At 41.9% G+C, this 21,029-nt stretch overlaps 1 protein-coding gene across 2 annotated transcripts in view; it reads left to right on the forward strand.

Moving 5' to 3' along the window:
* The window catches only part of PDE4B (phosphodiesterase 4B), a 402,270-nt gene that overhangs the window by 1,829 nt on the left and 379,412 nt on the right, over positions 1-21,029 (forward strand). The gene's annotated exons all lie outside the window — the stretch shown is intronic.

Consider the following 21,029-nt stretch of genomic DNA (forward strand, 5'->3'; position numbering starts at 1 on the left):
CTCTCTCTGTCTCTAAATGGCAAAAGTTCTAGTCCAGCCTTTGTTTCTTTCTGCTTCGACTACTGAAGCCTCCTTTTCACCGGTCTTTTTGACACCACTATGTACACCCCAGTCAATACAGAATTCACTGACAGATCCCTCTTCTTACCTGTTGATCTGATCATGCCAAACCCACCTTTGAATCTTTCTGCTGTTCACCCTCTGCAACTACACTAAATTCCTTTAAAAGGGTACATAAGGGTAAGAACTGTACATCTATCTTTGTGTTGCTCCCTTTCCCCATTTCTCTTTCTAAGGATGGCAGCTTTGTTCCCCAATTCATTTTAGTCTTCCATACTCATCCTTGCACTTTTTTTCTTGGCATCCACTATGCACGTAATGTTTCTCCCTAACCGTTATGCCAGACTTCTACTTATTCATCATTTAAGTTCCTGCTCAAGAATCTTACCTTGCTGCCAGGAAGCCGGTAAGAAAATAGCCAATGTATAATATGTATAGTGGTCTCAAATGAAACTTAATTCTATCTCTTGCAGAAGATTCTCTATACTTGAAATGGAGAATTACACTGAAATTGATAACGTTTAAAAAACCAGAAGGTTTTAAATGCCATCCATCATTATAGGGCAAAGTCGGGGACGGTTTTATGCTCAAAAGTAACTTTTCTGGGAAATGCTGATACAATTGCCAGCTGTCACAGTGACCTCCTTGGCTGTCTTATGATTTACCAAGATTTCTTATTCCAATGGTTTAAAAAAATTAAATAGTGTTGAAATCCATGGCACTCAACAGTTTTTTGTCTCTGCGTTGAAAAGTCTACACAGTGTTTTGTTGTACATTATTTATTAGAAATGCCCACAATGTGTTTGGTACTTTTCAATAATCTAAATATTAATGCTATGTTACAGATTTCTTAAATGGGGTACCTTTGGGTCAACTGCCTGCTGATGTAGCTGAATAGCATTGAAGTTCCTTCTCTTTTACTTGTTTCTTTTTTTTCCCTTTATAGAATAAGAGCCAGCAGTCTCTATGCAGAGTGCTATAGATAGTTTCCCTTCTTTCAGTTTCTCAGAACTCCTTGAATCTTTCACTCTTGGTCTCAAATTTTCCATACTGGGGGCCTGGCTCAGGCTTAACGTTATGTACTCTTTAATAGTGTATAAATGCCCTTCTAGCATACTCAGAGCAACATATAATGCTAAATAGCGAAAAAATGCACCAGACATCATGCTCAACTACAAATTACTTTTAATCTGTTATATTTAATAGTGAAAAATGTCAGGGACATGCTAAGATCTAAATTATCAGGTAAATTTCATCCCTTGTATTTAATGGGACTGCATACATGCATAGTTAAGCCTAGTCATTGCAGGATCTGTTCTTAAATCAGTAAGGTGGTACTGGACAAACATAAGAATGAAATCAGTGTATGTTAAATACACTACAATTTTCTTGTACTTTTATTTTTCTTTCTGTTAAATGTAACCCCCCCTTTGTTTACTACTGTAAATAACACTGAACTTTGCTGTTGCTTTATACCGAACACAAACGAATGTTAACCCGACTTGTTCATGCTCTTTCATTTCTTTCTTGTTTAGAAAACAAGAACATGTCAGTTGCATAGTCACTTTCATATCTGTGCTGCAGTGTTCTGGGATTCAGGCAATTCAGAGAACGGTTAATGGAAAGCAAAATATTTAAACTCTCTTAAATTTGATCAAAATTGGTGTAAAAAAGAAGTTTTTATGAAGTCAGTAGAAATGTCACACTTTGAAAATAGCCACTTAGCAAGAAGAACCATGCTTGCCCTTAGCTACATCAGGCTTAGGGGTGTATAACTCCACTGAATTTCATGTACCAGAAATTGTTAATATATGAGTGCATACTCGTCTCAACCTATACTATAATATACAGAATGCTTGTCATCATCTCAAAGCAGAATACAAGTATACAGAATGAGAACGTGGATTAGGAGCTGTTTCATAATACAAGAGGGGGGCATTCAATAACATTGTAGTGGTAAATTCAGCACTCCTAAAATAATGTTTTGTGTTATGCAACGCAACATTAAACAGTTGAACTCATTTCTATAGGTGTCCTGGATGCAAGCCAATATAGCGGGGCTGAAGAATCAAAGCTAATATACAAAGATAAGTAAATACGTAGAAAAGGTGTTTTTGGAGGGTTATGGAAGTTAAACCAGTCATATCTTAAACCAGAACAAGGGTTAGGAGGAAACTTCCCTAGTGAGCAGACTATTTTACATTTACAGTGGGAGTTCTGCTTTCCTCTTAGGCATCTGTGCTGGGTATGGTCAGAGTCAGGAGACAGATGGCTATTCAGATTATTATGTTTCTGGAATTGACCATGTTTAAGTGTGTGTAACAATCCAGTTTTGACCAGTCTTGACTACTATCCTATTGATAGAAATATTTCATATGTTTAATTAAAAGTAGGTTTGCATAACAAATTGCTTCTATGCAGCAGCCCACATCAAATGTTACATAGGTTGATGATCTTTTATTGTTACTGCCCCTGTTCAGAGGCATTTCCCCCCATCATTTTATTTTTGAATTCAGTCTATTTTTACTAATTTGCTCTGCTATTTTAACAATATGGTTGGATAATGAGGTTTTTTTGTGTGTTACATTTTTTTTTTTACACCTAGTTGCTAGGTTATTGGAGACCCTTTCACTCTTTAGTGAAAGCCTTTAGTTTTAAACTGAATTTTTTCAGCTCAGTTATGACAACTCTATTTTATTCTGAGTTTTAGATGATCTCTCTTACTCTTAATAATAACTGCAGTTACTGGAGTTCGTGGATACTGACCTAATATGTGGCAGAGAGAAAAAAACCTTTTGTGAGACCTGATCCATGTCAGTGGCTAGAACAAGGAATACACATCTATTTCCTCCCAGCAGTTTTGTGTTCCACATTTTATAACATGTAAAATGAATTGCTGATTCCAATGGAGTCACTGAAGTCATCTTAAGGGGAACTTAGCAGAAAACTGGGGGAGGTGGATAGAGGGCTTTTGGTTTCCTGGAAGCAAGTGGCTTTACAAATAAATGGAAGATAATGAAAAAAACTTTACAGGGCTATATGTGCAGGCTGAGGCACTGAAGAACTACAGTATGTTTTCATGAGAGCATGATCATGATTGTACACTGCTGGGTGACATCATTCAAAAGTACTTCAGTTTATGCAACATTGTCTTTCTTTATAAGTCGCCAGCTGCTTAGTGAAACCATTAACTGTTATGTTGCAGCTAAGTCATTTGAATTTAAACAGTTAATATATGAGCTAATTTTCTTGAATTATTTATAGCAGTGATCAGATTTTTAAAAAGTCTGAGACGTGAACCTGACTTTTCAAATTTTGCAAATAGCCATTGTTTTTTTGTGTGTGTGTGCAAAATCTGCTTTCCAAATGAAAATATTAGCAAGCAGTAAAAGAGCTAGACTGAATATTATTAAGGCATACTAAGGGGTAAAGACTGATTAGAATAGGTAAATGAAGAGCAGAGACTATTTCCAGTTATTGTGAAGACTTCTCAATGCATGGATGATAAGGCAAGAGTTGTGGTATGATATTTGCAGTGAAAGCAGCCATTTGCAAACAGTCGATTGCTCAAAACATGTATTCCAGGGCAACACACATACTGTTAACTAGTGCATTCTTCAATATAACTGAGGGAGAAAGACGCCCAAAAGAGCTTTCTGGGTAAGTTTAAAGCTTGGAAATCCAGGCTTTGCAACACGTTGATTGGTGACACTGGAAATAAATGAGGAAGGGAAGTCTGTTTTGAAAATAACTGCTGACTTTGCATCCAGTGTAATCACAAATAAACAAGGTGATTAGTGACTGCCAGATGTCAGAATCAAGAGTTAAATTTGTTTCATATAATCCATGGGGAAAAGTCATATTGGCATGTCAATAAGAAGATGCTACTCATTAGAGTTTAAACTATGGAATAGGAAGTACTAGATATATGCTTAGGTTGAAGGGCAGCCTGTAAATACAGATGATCAACTGGATGTATAGCTTGCCTGGCAAACAGGATACAAAGGGGTTCTTAAAGATTTTGAGATAGTTAATGGATTGACTAGAATAATGTGCTGGAATATAAGGTAAAGTATATGCATGATATAACATCCTATGTGTACAAAGGATAAAAGAAACATCTGAGCTTGTCCAGATCCTTATAATTAGATCTGCAGAAAAGTCGGACACCAAATGAGTAGTGTAGCAGAACATTTGCTGAAATAAAACTGAACAGGTTATGGATTTTGGTAGATACAAAAGATTTATGTAAGTTGATGAGAGCACTGTGTCATGCAAACAACTGGAGCTGTGGTTAGAATTCAAAATGCAAGAGTTTTCAATTCTGGATGCAAACCAAAATTTTGGTGGGTTTGACTGGACACAGGAAATGCCCAAGCTCTGGACATTCAGCAAGCCTTTTGATTTATATATGTTTAAATGTGGTCCTTTCAAAGTTCTTTGAGCAATTCAGATGAAAGACCTGAAAGCACTGCACATTGGATTGCTGGGGATCTGGACAGAGTGGAAGAGTAGTTGATTACTCCTTACCCCTTCCAACCAGATGAGTGTATTGTGATTGCCACAATAGGGGACTGTAGATTGTTCTGCAGAGTGCCAAAGCAGAAGACCCTAAAATAATCGGGAACAAGTGCCAGGCAAAGCTGAATGGCATTAGTTTTGTAAACTTGTACTCAGAAACAAAAGAGCTCAAAAGAACTCAGGGAAAGGCAGAGATATAGAAAATGCCCATATCAAGAAAGCCATATACCCACAAAGATGCATCATTAAAATAACTAAGCAAATGCATCTTTGTCATAAGTGCTCCACTTAAAATGCTGGTTGAGAACAATACAGGATGGCTCTGAGATGACTGGCATAGCTTACTGAATTTTAACAAAAACTATCAAAGAAGCATTAGTACTAAAATATTCTATAATTTAACAAGAGCCTAAATTCTGAGTTACACAAGCTCCAATAGACTGAGAGCCTTCCTTCTGCAAGATGGTTGCCCAGTGATATATGGGTGCATTGACTGAACACAACAGCACCAGGCTTATATTGAAGAAATTCTGGTAGTTTGTTTTTGGTTGCGAGTGGTTTCACAAATATGTTTTTAATGAGAAATTGGTCAGGGAAAAAATAGACCATATGCCATTGGAATAAATATTACAGAAAATATTCTGAAATTGCAGGAGTACTTATCAAATGTGAAAGATACGTCTGAGAAGGAGTTTCTTGCAACAGATGTGCTTTTAAGAGTACCTATAAATAGTGAGAGCAGGAACTACAGGAAGAGAGTAGTCTGAAGAGAGTAATTCTCAAGTACTGCCCATTACCAAAACTAAATTGTACAAATTCAAATAAGAAATGCAAAATGACCCAAACTTATAAGCACTCTAGAAAGCAATCATATACACACACACACACACACACACACACACACACACACACACACACATATATATAGTAAAAATAAATCTTTATGGAAGCTTATCAAGATGAAGATGTTTTGTATAGTGGGACTCTATCCAAAGAAAATCATGTCTGATAATACAGAGAAGGATTAAGCACAGTATTCCTAATCAATGGTGCCTATGTGCTGTGTAAGAAGTATGAGCAGCCCAAGTTGACCTACTTTGGCTAATCGTGGATGCTGCTCTTTGAAGAAAAGACAATGATTAGGAACTGGATTGCAAGAAGACCATGGAAATTGGAACTTGCTTGAGATTTCTTGTTCCATTTTTTTTTTTTTTTAATGCAGTTTCTCATGTTTTTTTCAAGCCTGGACCCAGGCCATCACTTCTTGCATAGAGGAACTTAAATCCTATCCTGTTCATCTCTCTTTGGGAAACCTAAAGAAGTGAACTGTAGATTGGATCTTACTGTTTCTACCCTTGTAATCCACTGAGCTTTCAATAGCTTTAGACAAGGCGGTGTAAGGGGAGAGAAGGCAAAGCAGAACAAGTACTCTTAGCATCCTTCTCTGTTAACTCTGAGAATTTTCATTAGAAATGTTTGTTGGAGACCTGCACCTGAAGATAAATTGTTACCAAAGAAGTATAGGCAGAAAAAAAGGGATCTGTACAGGGCTTGGCTGAACCAGAGGACTCCTTTGCCTTTATACCTCTCTGTTTCCCTTCCCCATAGTTTTCCTCCAGTTTTATTTAGAGTTTCTTTTCACTAGCGAACATCTTCTTCCTAGGAGCAATTTGTTTGTGATTTAGAGAGACTAGTACAAGGCCCCCTACCTGCAAAGCATTATTTGAGTAGAAAGTGTTTAAAAGAAACAAACAGGTTCACTGGAGGTCTGTTGTTTACAGAGCTGTTTAAAGTCTTCTCTCATTCTGTGTTTTCAGTTTGTTCTTTGGCATACGTGTAATGTTTTGATATCCCTGAAATCAGGACATCCGCGCTGTTAAGAACTTGACTTTGCTGTTGGCCTACTAACATTTTCCCAGGGTCGTGGCTGAAAGAAGTATACGTGCTTTTTGTTTGTATTTCTTCTCATTTAAATAGTTCCTTTGAACAACTTTTCAGTAGGTTTGTGGGTCACCACTGCAACAAAGGTTGGAAAGGTAAATTGAATGTTACGTGTCCTTTTTCTCAAAAATGAGGAGGCATCCAGAGATTTAAAAGAAGCAAAGTTTAAAAATGATAAAAACAGCTGCTTGTTTATAGAAAGGAGAGTCTTGTTGGAACTCATTGGCTCACAGGCAGGATAAAGATTTAGGGTTTTTTTAAAGGAATAAAACTTGCCATATGGCATGACGTTGACAAAGCACAGGAAGAAATTTACCTTGTTGTTGCATTATTGCCCGGTCTGGAGCTCCTGTTTCTGGCTGCTGCCCAAGACAAGAAACTAACACTGTTCTGTGGCCTTTCCGAGGGAAGAGCATGGCTGCGCCCGCTTGCTTCTGCTGCACGTATGGCAACCCTGGAAGCCTGTAGGCCTGAGTATTTCCCCCTGCCCCCTCCCATGCTCTCTTCTCCCTCTCATGGCTGCTCCTGATGTCCCTGTCTCTTGGTGTGCTTGAGAGCAGTGGCAGGATGCGCAGTCGGGGCAGTTTTACTGTCTCATGTCTCAGTGTGGAGCAGGTGTGGGTGGATCAGTCTGCTTCGTGGTGGTGCTCTCAGAACCCTAAGGAAGAGGTGTAGAAATGTTTCAAGTCACCCGAATCATCCATGTGATCTAGCACAGTGGTACTTGTGTTCCACTAATATATGAAATATAGCAGGAGTTAGGAAGCGCTGGACAATTAGATAAACCACAGTGTAGGTTTCATGTTAATTTTAGATTAAATTAAAAGGAGACGTCTTCTGTTACTATAATCTAGAAAACAAAATTCTAGTACCTTTTATATACAAAAGGAACTTTGTGTGTATGTATATAGAGACATACGTATGCATGAAAGGAACTGTATGAATATTGATATCCCATTTGATCTGAGGGGCTAATCAACATTTGGGACCTTGGGAGAAATTGGTGATGGGAACATATTGAGTGTGATCATGTTTAATTTGCCAAGAATGTGCGCAGAGTCCATTTCCTGTGAACAAATGAGGAACAGACAGGGTGTATTTGCTTGTTCACAGTTTTGTGCCTCTTCACAACTAGCACTCCTCCCCAAAGAAGTATCACATGCTCGCTCTTGCTTTCTCCTGGCACCCTCCCAGAGCTATGTTATCACTGCTGGTTTTATCTTCTCCTGCTTTCCTAAGCTGAAAGAGAGCAACCTGCTACTTGCTGAGGCTGGATGCATCAGAATCTGAAATGGTAATCAGTCCCCAGAGGAAAAACCCTCTCTTCCCTCATAACTCAGCTCCGATTTGGCCTTGTGTGGTGCCTAGTCCCTTGGGTGATGTACTCTGTTGTTTCAGCTGTTTTACTCCATAAAGGACCTCAACTGCTTATTTCATTGATCTTCAATGAAGGCTACCATTCTCATTGGCCTCAATAGGGTCTGTACTTGCCTGTAAATCAGACACACTTGCTCATAGGCACAGGCAGTCTCCAGTATAACCATTTAAAATATTACTGTACTGGAGCTGGAGGCTGTACATCATAGATGAGGTATTTTGGGGCCAGGCCTTAGTTTTATAAGTCTGGGTCTTGCTCTTTGCACTGTGTAGACTGGGATTTTTTTTTTTAAATCAACATTCTTTCAACTGCTTGCATATGAGCCAGTTTGACACGATCCGATTCTGTGAAAGGGACGGAGCCTTGGCTTTTAGAGTCCTTTTTATTTATCTGCCAGAAGAAGAATCCCCATTATACAGATACTTCCGAAGGCAGACATCCGTTTGACTTCTGAGCGACACTTTGCAGGTAGAGATGTAGGGGCAAGATGGGTTGGAACTTGGGCTAGACCAAGGGTGGTCAACCAGCAGCACCCGCACCACAAGTGTCATGGGCAGCCTCCGTGTGTGGCATGTGACAAACTGGGGAGAGGAGATGCATGTAGCAGGGCACTAAGGTGCCTGCTACTTGGAGAGCTGGGATAACTCATCAGGTGCCGGTTGCTGGGGCAACCAGAGGGAGCCAGTGACCCACACCTGCTAGCGGTCAGCTGACCGGAAGGGGCAGGGCCGGGCTCCCATTTAAACTCCAGGGCTAAGGCCACTGGGGTGGTTCCCTGCTGGCAACCAAGGGGAAAGGAGCTCTGCCTGAGTGAGCAGAGGGAAGAGGCCTGAATGCATCAACAGTTTGAGACTGGTAAAGGATGGAGCACCCTAGGGGTGGCTGGATTAATTTTATAGCCGGACGGCTGGAGTTTGTGTTGTAGCCCAGGGGCTTGCATTTTGTTTTTAACCGACGGCTTGGGTGAAGCTAAGAGGGGATGGAGGAGGCCTCATAGGGGACCTGCAGCAGCGTGGGAACCCTAGCCCCAGAGAGGGGGCAGCGATTGCCGAGGGCGCGGAGAGAGACAGGGCTGCGGAGAGCCCAAGCGCCGGAGAGAGGGCACGGAGGGAGACTGAACAACATCAGGCACATCTGCGAGGCTTGGGGCGTGGTACAGGGGAGGTTGGAGCCACGCATAGCCCATAAGGCTGGGGTGCACAGAACACCCAGTACAGGAACAGGACGAGTGAGAACAGGAGAACTGTGGCCAAGAGGATGAAGGGAAGTTGCCCTGTAAAATACATATGACATCAAAGTTGTGGCGGGCGAGGATTTGAGGGTGCTTGTTGGCAACTTGGCACAGTAAAGGAGAAAGGCAGGGGAGAGCATGGCGACCCTCCTGCCCTCCTGTTACATGGCACAATGACAGACAGTGGGGAACAGAAAACAGAGTAGCAGATCAGATCGGGAGCATACAGTACAAAACAAAACAGCAGATCAGGCAGGGGACGAGGACTGATGTGGCACTCTGGGGAGGGGGTGGTGCTAATTTGTGGTGCAACTGCCAAAATGGTTGGCTGTCACTGGCCTGGAGGATGGGGATGCAGCTTCTAGGGCTGTGTTTCACTGGCCATTTGAAAGAGGCAGTGGCAACCTAACTCCTCAGGGTTGTCTAAACAAATGCTGGGAAGCTTTCCAGCTCCCAGATCTCTCCAGGATATGATGGGTACAAAGGTGGCTTAAAGCTACCACAGTCTTTTTCTTTCTCAGTACTGCAAATCCCATATCTCTTAGGGTTGGGACTGTATTGTGCATCTACTTTTTCAACTTGCATACATGTACATTTGGGTCCCTTTGCTTCTTGTAGCGTATAGCTTTCTTTTGGTAAATAACACCTCCTACAGGCTGTTGTGTAAAATGGGGATTTTGCTCATGAAAACTAATGATGTTGAGGCCAGGCCCATTTTGTCATTGGTGTTATATTTTGAGTGCTAATAAGTGGCTTATTAATGTTATAGTGAAATGCATTTATACTAAAAGCATGTGACTGCTTTCTGACCAAATACATGTATGCACCTGTTTTTTAAAATATGGTTACAATGGAAGGCTTAAAAATATATTGGTTGTAGGTGTATAAAAGACTGTAATCCAAGCCATTACATTAAGCACAGATACTGTTTGAAACAAAAAGATTAAGTGCGTCATTTTCTGTTGTTCCCACCTGCCTTAAAGAATGCATATAATACTCGGTGATTTAACTGCAACAATACATTTTTGGACTGTAAATAAAAATAATTAACTACTATTGTTCCCATTACTTGGTTATATTATCTGTGACAAATCCTACCTTCCTCAGGAGGGTTTTTTTTTTTTTGCGGGGAGTGGGACGGGACCAGATCACTGTTGGCATTTCTACAATGGAGGGTGAAGGATGTACCTTGAATGATGAGGTATAGCTGTGACTTTGCATAGGGTTGTGTAAGCAATAGTCTGAACTGATAGTGGACTATGAAAGGATATTGGGGGAGGGAGGGTTGCTGTAGAAAGAGTAGGCTCCTGTGAAGGTAGTGTGGCTACGTGCTGCTCCCTTTGTAGGCCAGCATCTTCAGTGCAGCCCCTCATTTTTGAGTAAATAACAATGAAACAAAAAATTTGGAAAGGCAGAAGCAAGCGTATATTGTGATTTCCCTGTATTAACAAGTCAGGTACTCAAGGAGTTTAGACACCTCTGTTCCAAAAAATTGAAACCTCCTATCTTTGCAGTTGGGCCCAAATCCTAAGACCCAGTAACAAATCTGTGTGCTAGGAAAATCTCTGCGTAAGGAAGGGACGCAGGGGGAATGTTTATTTGCTTCGGATGATGGAGGAATGTCAGACAGCAGACACTGCTTTGGTGGTCCTAGTTGCCCTCTCTATAAAAAGTAAAACAAAGGGGAGAACTGGAGGATGATTGCAGCAGCAAACACTTGAACCTCCTAGATGCGGTCCATACGGAGGTTATGCAAGACATATGCTCCCTATTAAATGTAGTCCATTGGTCCTCAACTACTTTTTTCTTATGGCCCAGAAATGGAATTAAGAAGTGGATCTTTGGTTTTCCACTGCCAGATAATGGCCAGAAAATCATCTGTGCTCCACCAATATCCCACTGTCCAGTGGCTTATAGGAGTGGGTTGAAGGCTGATGACATATGAAAATACAGGGGATGTAAGTGCTGCTGGATCCTTCTCATTGTAGAGGTCTCTCTCCCTTACAGTATTGCCTTTAGATGCATAGACTGGAAGGGAGCTTGCCAGGTATCTCTTTCTTCTGCCTGTCCAGCCTTACCGGGGAGCTAGCACTTCTTCCTTTGAGTGAAGCCATCATACGAAGCTGGACTCTTGCCTTTGGCTCCTCTGCTATCTGCTGCTGCTGCTGATGTATAGAGGTGTTTCTTGGGTCAGTGACCCCATATTGGTGAAAAAGGAAATCGTGCAAGTTATGGCTGCACACTGCACCTTTACTGAGCTTGGAACTTCAGCTGACCTCTTGTCCCTTGCTTGCATTTCCCAGCAGCACTACTGTCATTTCACTACAACTCTGAGGGCTCCCCTGGGAAATGTTGCCCTAGCCAGATCCTGACTTTCCATCCCTGCTTGTGCTGATAGCAGTTTTCCTACCAGTGGGCTCTGATATGCTCACTGATCTTCCTCTTTTAGGATTTGACTCTAAGCTCTAGCTCATGTCTTACACACAGGAGTAAAGAACTAGATGATACTTCCTGGGTCATTCAGTCTATTCCTGTGCTGTCACAGACTACAACATCATATAATCCCTTTAGAAGTCCAGCATGATGCAGGCAATGCCACTGAAGTTGATTTCCTAGACCATTGAAGATATGAAATAAACTATGAATTGAGAGGTAAATCTTCACTTTCGTATTACTAGTTATCTTTGGTCTAAATTGCTGAATTCTGATCGTCTAAAGTATTTATAATTGGAAACCAATTATGAGCATTCGCCTTCAATTTTGTATGAGTAATGTGTTGCATGTAGCTGCTAATAATTTGTATTTACATGTATGGGGAGAGCTCTTTGTATTTAGAGTATGTTACAAATACCGGATTGGCCAGGTACAGACATTACACTTTTACCAGTATAAGTTATTGGAAACTGGTCTATACCTGTAACAACACAGAAGCTTGGCACACAAAACTGGTCTATGCCTAGAGGTGGCAGAAGGCTGGGGCTAACAGGGCTTAGCCCTCCCAAACTGGGCCAGCGACAGTGGCTCCAGCGTCACTACCACCGCAGTGCCATGCCCAGCACCCCTGCTGCGTGATTCTCTACAGCCACACACACGGCACCAGTGTACGCCGTCCCCAGAATGGCCCTGCAGGAGAGAGGGGTGAAGTCAGGCGGGAGCACTCCTCAACACCCAGCCTCCTGAAATAATAGTTTCTTCTGCCACTTATGTCTATACCGATAACAGACCAGAAGTTGGGCATGCACAGACTGGTTTAAAAATGGCAGAACCTGGTCTAAGACTTGCCCTCCCCACCAAAGGGCAAATATGTGTTCATTTTGCTACTGATCTGAACTAGGCCACTTACAGAAAACTGCATAACTTGGATCAATTCTGCCTCAGGTTTTTCGAATGTCTGTACCTAGCCATTGAGTCGGGTTTAGCTGAACTAAAAGTGCATCCTTCGATTTTTTTTTTTTATTTTAATTTATTTTTTTTTAATGACAGAAAACTCACTAAGACTAGGAATTTTCATAAGATCAGAGCATAAAGGATGAACAACAAGAATGGCAAGTGTTTCATTATCTCAGTATATGAGGAAGCATGTGGAGTACACCGTAGTTTGAGTGTGAGTAAGGAATGTGAATCTTTTTGAGAATGTATCACGTACAAGGCCAGATCCCATTCTACCTTTTAGATGTCCAAATGTATTTAGGTGCCAAAATGCATTTCTGTTCCACCCTGTTCAGGTCCCGGAAATCCACGAATGCATCTGCTTTTGTAACAAAGTCCTCTTACCCTTGACTGATTCACAAGAGACAGCGAAGGAGGAAAGGGGGAATCAACTTTTGTACGAACAGTTTTCTGAGTAGAATTGGATTACATGCACTGCACGCTAACTAAGTCGAATAGAATCAGGCCCATAGGACCTTCTCAAGAATTTGATACAAACTTAAATCCAAATGTAACTAGCAACATGTAGGATGCTGTAGATTTAAAATGCATGGGCTTACTGTTTCAACCACATGTGCAGTGTGGAAGGGGGTACAGATGAGCCTAATTTTGTGGGAGCAAGGGGCTAAAAAAACAAGTGGAAGGAGAACACTAGCATTGCTATGTGCTTCCTTATTACCATAGTAGTGCTCCATAGAACACGGTGTGGTTATTTCTCTTGAGTTTGGACTAGACTTCTTAGGTTGAAGGGGGGACAGATCTATGTAGCAGCTGTCCAATGCACCACCTTTGGTTTAAAAAACCAAACAAAGAAGAATGTGGATGTCCATGTAGAAACATGTACAGATGTTAACACTTAATGTGTCTCAGCATGCCTTCCCACTCCATCTTCCTACCTTGGAGGAGGTGGGTAGAGCTCAGCTAAAGTAAGTGAACTGATTTTTCTGAGCCCGTGCTCCAGGATAAGATTGTGTTGAGCTCTGCTGGGTAGTACAGCCTTGTTCCCTGCATTGTCCCATAGGAGAGGTGAACTGTTGGGGTTTGTGTAACTTTCAAACAAGGACATTTTGTGGCTCCTCCTTCCTTTTCCTTTGTGCATGTCCTGAACCGAGTGTTTACAGATATGAAAAGAGAAGTACATCATTTTGTCAGTCACTTTTTAAAAATTGAATGTGGTGAAAGGTAAGGAAGGAAAGGAAATAAAATTTTATGTATGTTTTATAAATGTAGTTATATTAGATCAATAAATATGAACGGCCCAGATGTACCCGTATGTTAGGAGTGTTTGCTTGTTTGTGCATTTGGATTAAGTGGTGTGGAGAATTTAAGCATGTATGATGTTTGGGATGATTTTTATAGTTTGGTCTGTACATTGAACATTGCTACCTGATGATTTAAAAATGTTTTTCTGGATGCATAATTTACCTAACCTTTGAAAGAGCAACTTTGTGTGGTAAGATTCATCATTTATTTGTAACTTCCACATTTGGAACAATTGAACTAGACTGAATCAATTTCTACCACAGCAGCAAACTCTAAACCTAGCAGTACTCTGGTTGGGTAATGATCTACTGTCTTAAAATCTTCAGACCTTTATTAGCTGTTCATTACACTTGCTTGGCTGAAAGTCTGAATGTTGAAAATGCATCTTATTTAGATAAATATTTGCCAGGTTTATCATTTAAAATCTTATGCAAATGAGCAGTTGATTTCACTGGACAAGTATCGTATAAGATTTTCACAATACACATTCTCTAGTTTAATTTGTCACCTGCGTGTGCTGCCTTGAACAGAGGATGCTGGCTTTTGGGATATTCTTGTTAAAATTCATTAGGAACAAATCTGAGTCTATCCAAATTTCACCTTTCAACCACTGGCATTTAACAGTCAGAAGTAGCTGGAGGTAACAGACTGCTCATCTAGTCAACAGAAATGCTTGTTGTTCTTATGGAAAATAAGCCCACATACACAAATCTGCAGGAAAATCATGGATGAGTGTACATTTGTGTTATAGGTCACAAAGAGTTTATTTGAATATCTACAGGCAGCCCCCGCTTAACTCGGTTTCACTTAGTGCTATTTGCTATAGCACTCATTTAAAATTCATACCTTGTTTCACTTAGCATTGAGCCAGTTTTGTTGTAGCGCTCAGCAAAGCAGCAGCAGCGGCAAAAAGCAGAGAGTGGCAGTGAGTGGGTGGGCGGGCAGGCATGAGCTCTGGGCCTGCACTGGTGCCGCAGGGCTAGGGCCAGCATGGGCCCAGGGCGGGGCAGCAGGAGTGGGGGGCCCAGGCTGGCACATGGTGCTGGAGTGGCTGTTGGGCAAGGGGTGGGGGGCAGAGAAGTGATGGTGATGGTGAGAAGCTACGGTAAGAAGCCGAAGTAACCAATTATTTCTATTTACATGAAACCCTATGGGGAAATGGGTTTTGCTTACCGCAGTTCCGCTTAACACTCGGTTTTCCCGGAACCAATTAAGAGCGTTAAGCAGGGCTTGCCTGTATTACTCATGCAAAGTTGAACTCTTTGAATGATCTGTACTGGAGATGGTTCAAATAAGGTGACAGATACATTCCCCACCCCCTGTATTATGTTTTTAAGTGTAAGTAGTGAAATTGTTGATACGTTGCTTCATGGTATCAAGGGAGATTAGTTTTTGGTATGTAATCTGCCTGGGTATTGAATATCATCGCATCACTGAAAAACAGTTGCTCTAAAGCTTTTGTTGAAAGTTATTTTTAAGTAAAGGAAAGGAATTCGAAACCACTTTTTCCTGACTGTTTACCTGTCATTGGTTCAAGAGTATAAGTGGTGGACAGTGTATGGCTGTGTATAGGTTTTTGCAAAATAGTAAAATATTGCACATATCCTGAAGATACTCTGTTTTGTTTAATTGTGTGTTGATCTTTTAACCTAACATTTATCTTTTGATTTAGTAATAGCTACATGTGTAGAATGGGTGTAGTTGAATGAGTAGGGGGAGATGCTTTTGTGCTTTAATGAACCACAGAATTGTCAGATGATTTTAATTTTGTTTCTAAACCTTTCTTTTGCTAATTATTAAGATTTAAAAAAAAAATTCTGTAGGCTCCTTGGTGTTTGCCTCCTCGGTGAGCCCTGCTGTGACTTATGGATTATTTAAATGTTTCTTTTTGCACCCTGCGGTTTTTAACTACTAATTATGATTGAGACCATGTTATTATGAAATTAACCCTTTTAATATTTAATCTGTTCAGAAAATACAGGCCTCCATTTTCAAAAGTGATTGCTGATTCTTATACCTTGATTTTTCAGACACCCAACTTAAGCTGTGTTAAAGGAGCATATTCTATCTGCTTCCTGAAAATTAAGACTTTTTAGGTATTTCATCTTCCCTCTGCCTCCCAGCTATCACTTTCCTGCCTAAACAAACCCTCTAACCAATCCCAGCAATGCTTCCCATAATGTGCACAGGAGAGTATGAGTTTGTAAACAGGCTTGTTGACTTCATGGTACTATTTATATATATGTGTGTGTGTTTGTGTGTGTATGAATCTTTGTATCATCTGGGCACCAATCTTGATGAACTTGTATGACTGATGGATAAGAAAACAAGGTTGTCTTTTGAAGAGTTTCTTGCTGTTCTCAGGCTGATGATCTGGGCTAGGGACAGACATTCAAAAAGCCTGAGTCTGAATTGATTTATATTTGCAGGTTAGTCTAACCTGGCTAGGCTAAACCAGTTTTCTAACTGGATAGACATCCCAGAAATGCAAGCACATGCCTGTAGTGGCTCAGGCTAGAAGCTGTAGCGCGGTAGAGCAGCCCTCCCTTCCCTTGCACAATGCTGAGCTGAGGGGGGTGTGGCCAGGCCCTGGCAGGATGCTCTGATTATTTCCCTGCTCTCCACCCCCCCCAAGCAGCCCAGCAAGAATGTTTATCACCCCTAACTCAGTTTTTATCAACACATTAAGAAAACAAAGCCTCTCTGCATTAACTATTGGAGCTTTTCTTAAACAGCTCTTCCAAGGAAGGACATTAAGCAACCTGTTGATTAGCTCCAAAAAGCCTATCTGCCTTTGTCTCCCACAGCATAGACCTTAGCTAGCATGTGGTCTGCTAGCTAATATTGAGGTGTCTGTGTAAGGCAGAGGGGAGAAGGAAATAATCCCTTTCTAGCAGAGAGAAGCCAGGCAGATGTTTTGTACCTGCAAGTCTCTGCTGGTGCTTCAGCCAGCGAAGAGAGGGGAGGGGCCAGCCCTGCTGTGGAGCAGAGTGTGCCCCCCCTGCTGCCCCCCCCCTAGAGAGCATGCTGGGATGCTGGGGGAGTCTGGTTTATCTTAAATCAGCAAGGGGTCTGGGACAGGCATTGCATAAACTGCTTTGAGCCAAATCAGTTAAGTCTGATACTACATTTTATCTCAAACTGGTTTCAGCCATTTTCAAACTGGTTTATGTCTTTAAAAATCCCAAATAATGTAAGAATTACTAGAGGGCAAGAGTTGCTTCAGACTGTTCAAGCAACACAGCAATAGACTCTTAGAAAAAAATTCAGAGCCTCCTACTTCCACAGGCAGCTTCCACTCTCCTGTTCTTTATAGCATGCCATGTTCTTCTCCAGTATTGAGCCTCTCCCAAAATGGATGCATCTTTCTGCTGACACATCACAGCCACACTCCATTGTGATGTGTAGTTCAGATGGCATGACTGAGATCTAGCTAGAGTGCCTTCCTCACCTATCTCTGGCCCCTAGCAGGGGCTTAAACCATGAGACCTAAATCAATGGCTGACTTGAGTTTTCTTTTTAGGATGCCTGCAAATAGAAATGGCTTTATTTATTCCATTCAATTTTTTTTCTATTTGATTTGCATGCCAACACACACAGAACTACTGAGTGATGTAGAAGTATTTATGTACATTGTATACATTATTTTCAGGAACTATGCTTAAGATTTTCAAAGATGTATAGATGATTTACATGCCCAAGTTCTACTAATTTCATAGTGACTTGTGCAGCTCAATCTCTGACTGCTTTTTGTAGTATAAAAGTTTCATAGCTTTGACAATTTTTTTCCTACTCAAGTATGTCTGATGTTGCCATGGTAATTATTTCATTGCATGCTTGAGAAATTATTGTAATAGTCCCCATACACAGATGACATGTAGTAGAGACTTTTATGGAGAAGCAGGGGTTTATTCACTTTCCTACTTCAGTCCTTATTCCTTCCCCATGACAGCTGGTGCAATAGATAGACCACTGCACCACAAGAATTATTATCTGGGCTCTGTCTTGTTCTTGTTGCCAGCAGTGGATGTTTCCTCCAAGGCCAGATCTCCCAAGTGTAAAGCGTTATTTTTTTATTTAATATCCTCTAAAATCCCCTAAATCCTTTACTCCTTTCCCTTCCTGTGAAAGTTGATGAAAAAGTCTATTTGCCAGAAGAGTCTATTTCCATGCCTAGGCAAGGGGACGCTTCTTTTTCTGGAAAGAAACACCTCTGTCTGAAAAACAAAAGAAGAAGCCGTCCAATAGCATTGTGCCATGTTTTGTAATTCACAGCATTGTGTAGGCTGACGTGTTATGGGATAAAAAAGGTAATTTTATTTCTGCCTGGCTGATATTTTTTACTTTTCTTGGTTGGAACAGGCAGTGCCATATTCACCCCATCTTTCCCAAGGTAAGATTAGTATGAAGGATTACTGTGCTGGTACTTGCCTGAAAATGGAATTTCTGTTTAAAAAAAATAAAACTACTTTAACTTCAGCATCTGAACCCAATATTTAAATCTGTCTTTCAAAACAGATTTTATTTTCCAAATTAGAATATGTTTTTCATTATTACCAGGGATCCTGGTTTTCTCTGTTTAAAAATTGCAGAAGTCTCTGATTAAAAAAAGTTCTAAGTTCTGATTTAAAAACCCCAAAATTTGCAGTGAAAATGAAATCTATCTATCTGGCTAATGTGGTCCCAATTTTCAAGAAAGGGAGGAAGGAGGACCCAAGTAACTACAGGCCTGTAAGCCTCACCTCAGTGCTCGGGAAGATCTTGGAGAGAATCATCAAGGAGCACATCTGTGGGTGGCCTGCAGGGGAGATCATGCCCAGGGGCAATCAGCATGGGTTCATCAAAGGCAGGTCCTGCCAGACCAACCTGATTGCCTTTTATGACCAAGTAACTAAATCCTTGGATGATGGTGTCACCGTGGATGTAATCTTTCTAGACTTTAAGAAGGCCTTTGACACGGTCTCTCACCCCATCCTCACCAATAAAGCGACTGTGGCATTGATGCCTGCACAGTTTGAGTAAAAAATTGGCTGATGGGGAGCACCCAGAGAGTAGTGGTGGACGGGTTGTACTCAACCTGGTGAGATGTGAACAGTTGGGTACCCTGGGCTTGGTCCTCGGGCCAGCACTGTTTAACATCTTCATCAGCGGCTTGGACGAGGGGGTGGAAAGCACACTGTCCAAGCTTGCTGATGACACTAAGATTGGGGTGAGGTGGACACACTTGAAGGGACAGAGAGGCTGCAACTAGATTTAGACAGACCAGAAAAATGGGCAGATGAGAATAGGATGGGGTTCAACGTAGACAAATGCAGGGTGCTGCACCTTGGGAGAAGGAATCCACAACATACATACAGGCTGGGGAGTTCCCTTCTTGAAAGCACAGAGGTGGAAAGGGATCTTGGAGTCATTATTGACTCCAAGATGAACATGAGCCGCCAATGCCAGACCGCAGCCAGCAAGGCCAGCCAGACCTTGTCATGCATCCAAAGATGCATCACAAGCCAGTCCAGAGAGGTGATACTCCCCCTGTATGTGACTTTGGTCAGGCTGCAGTTGGAGTACTGAGTCCAGTACTAGGTGCTGCACTTCAAAAGGGATGTGGCCAGCCTGGAGAGGGTTCAGAGGAGGGCCACCCACTTGGTGAGAAGGCAGCAGGACAGGCCCTACGAGGAGAGACTGAGGGACCAGAACCTGTTTAGGTTAGAGATCAGAAGGCAATATATTACAGTTAGGGTGGCCAAAATCTGGAACCAACTTCTCAGGGAAGTGGTCCTTGCCCCTACCTTGGGCAAATTTCAAGAGGAGGTTGGATGATCACCTGTCTGGGGTCTTGTGAACCCAGCATTCATTCCTGCCTGTGGCAGGGGTCAGGCTAGATGGTCTGTTCAGGTCCCTCCTGACCCTTGCTACTATGAAACTACTACTATGAAACTATCTGTTGAACGCAGTGTTTTATTGATATGTAACCCTCCTGCCAGGCACCGGTCAGCAGCGCAAAGGCCATGTTAACATTTTAGGGTACCCCATAAATTTATACCTGTAGCTCGAGTCCCCATCCAGAAATCTGGGAACACTAAATTAATTAATAGGGTATCCTACATAAACAATCCCCCCACCTTGGAAACAGTATAACAACCCCCCCCCCCCCCCACAATTTAATACAGAAAACAGGAAAAAAACACCAAATGCAATGTGAAACACTGCTAACTACACAACACAGTTTACAGGTTGCACTGCGCCAGGGGAAGCTGCTAGGCTAGGGACAGACATTACACACAGAGCAGTTTAAGTGATCAGAAACTGGTTTAAACCTGTAACAGAACAGGTGCTCAGTGCACATAAACTAATTTGAAAATGGTCAAAATTGGTTTGAGATAAACCCGATTGAATGTAGTATCAGATTTAACTGATTTGGTTCAAACTGGTTTATGCAATGTCTGTCCCATACCCCTTGCTGGTTTAAGATAAATCAGACTCCCCCAGAATCCTGGCATGCTCTGTGGGTGGGGTGGGGCTCTGCTCCACAGCAGAGCTAGCCCTTCTCCTCTGCTCTCTGACTGGAGCCTGGCAGAGACTTGCGGGCATCTGCTTGGTTTCTTCTTGCTTCCCCACTTCTTGCTAAGCAGGGATTCCCCTGACCTCTCTGCCTTACACAGACACCTTTCTGTATTAGCTAGCAGAACACATGCTGGCTATGGTTCCTGCTGTGGCAGGTGGGACAGAGGCGGAATCAACAGGTAACTGGTAATGTCCCTCTGTTGTTTTCTTAACGGGGTGATAAATACTGAGTTAAGGGTAAGAAACAATGCTATCAATTCCCTGCTGGGCTGGTCAGAGGCTGGGGAGCAGGGGCCTGGGCACACCTTCCCTCAGCTCAGCACTATGGGAAGGAAGGGAGGGCTGCTCTAGCACCCCTTAGATTCTAGCCTGTGTCACTGCAAGCATTGTGCCTGCATTTCTGGGATGTCTGTCTGGTTACAAAACTGATTTAGCCTAGCCAGGTTAAACTAACCTGTAAAGATTGAATTAATTGAGGCTCAAGCTTTTTGAATGCCTGTCCCTAGCCTTAGAGAGCACAGGTCCTTTGGCGGTTCAAGGGGCCCCTCAATGCTCTCGGAGGGATAGTGGCATGACAGTCTTTGCTTCTAAGGAGAGACTGTATATGTGTGTAGGGAATGACTGCTTCCGGGCTGGATTATATGG

Source organism: Alligator mississippiensis, chromosome 5 (assembly GCF_030867095.1).
Source record: "Alligator mississippiensis isolate rAllMis1 chromosome 5, rAllMis1, whole genome shotgun sequence".
Taxonomy (NCBI): Eukaryota; Metazoa; Chordata; order Crocodylia; family Alligatoridae; genus Alligator; species Alligator mississippiensis.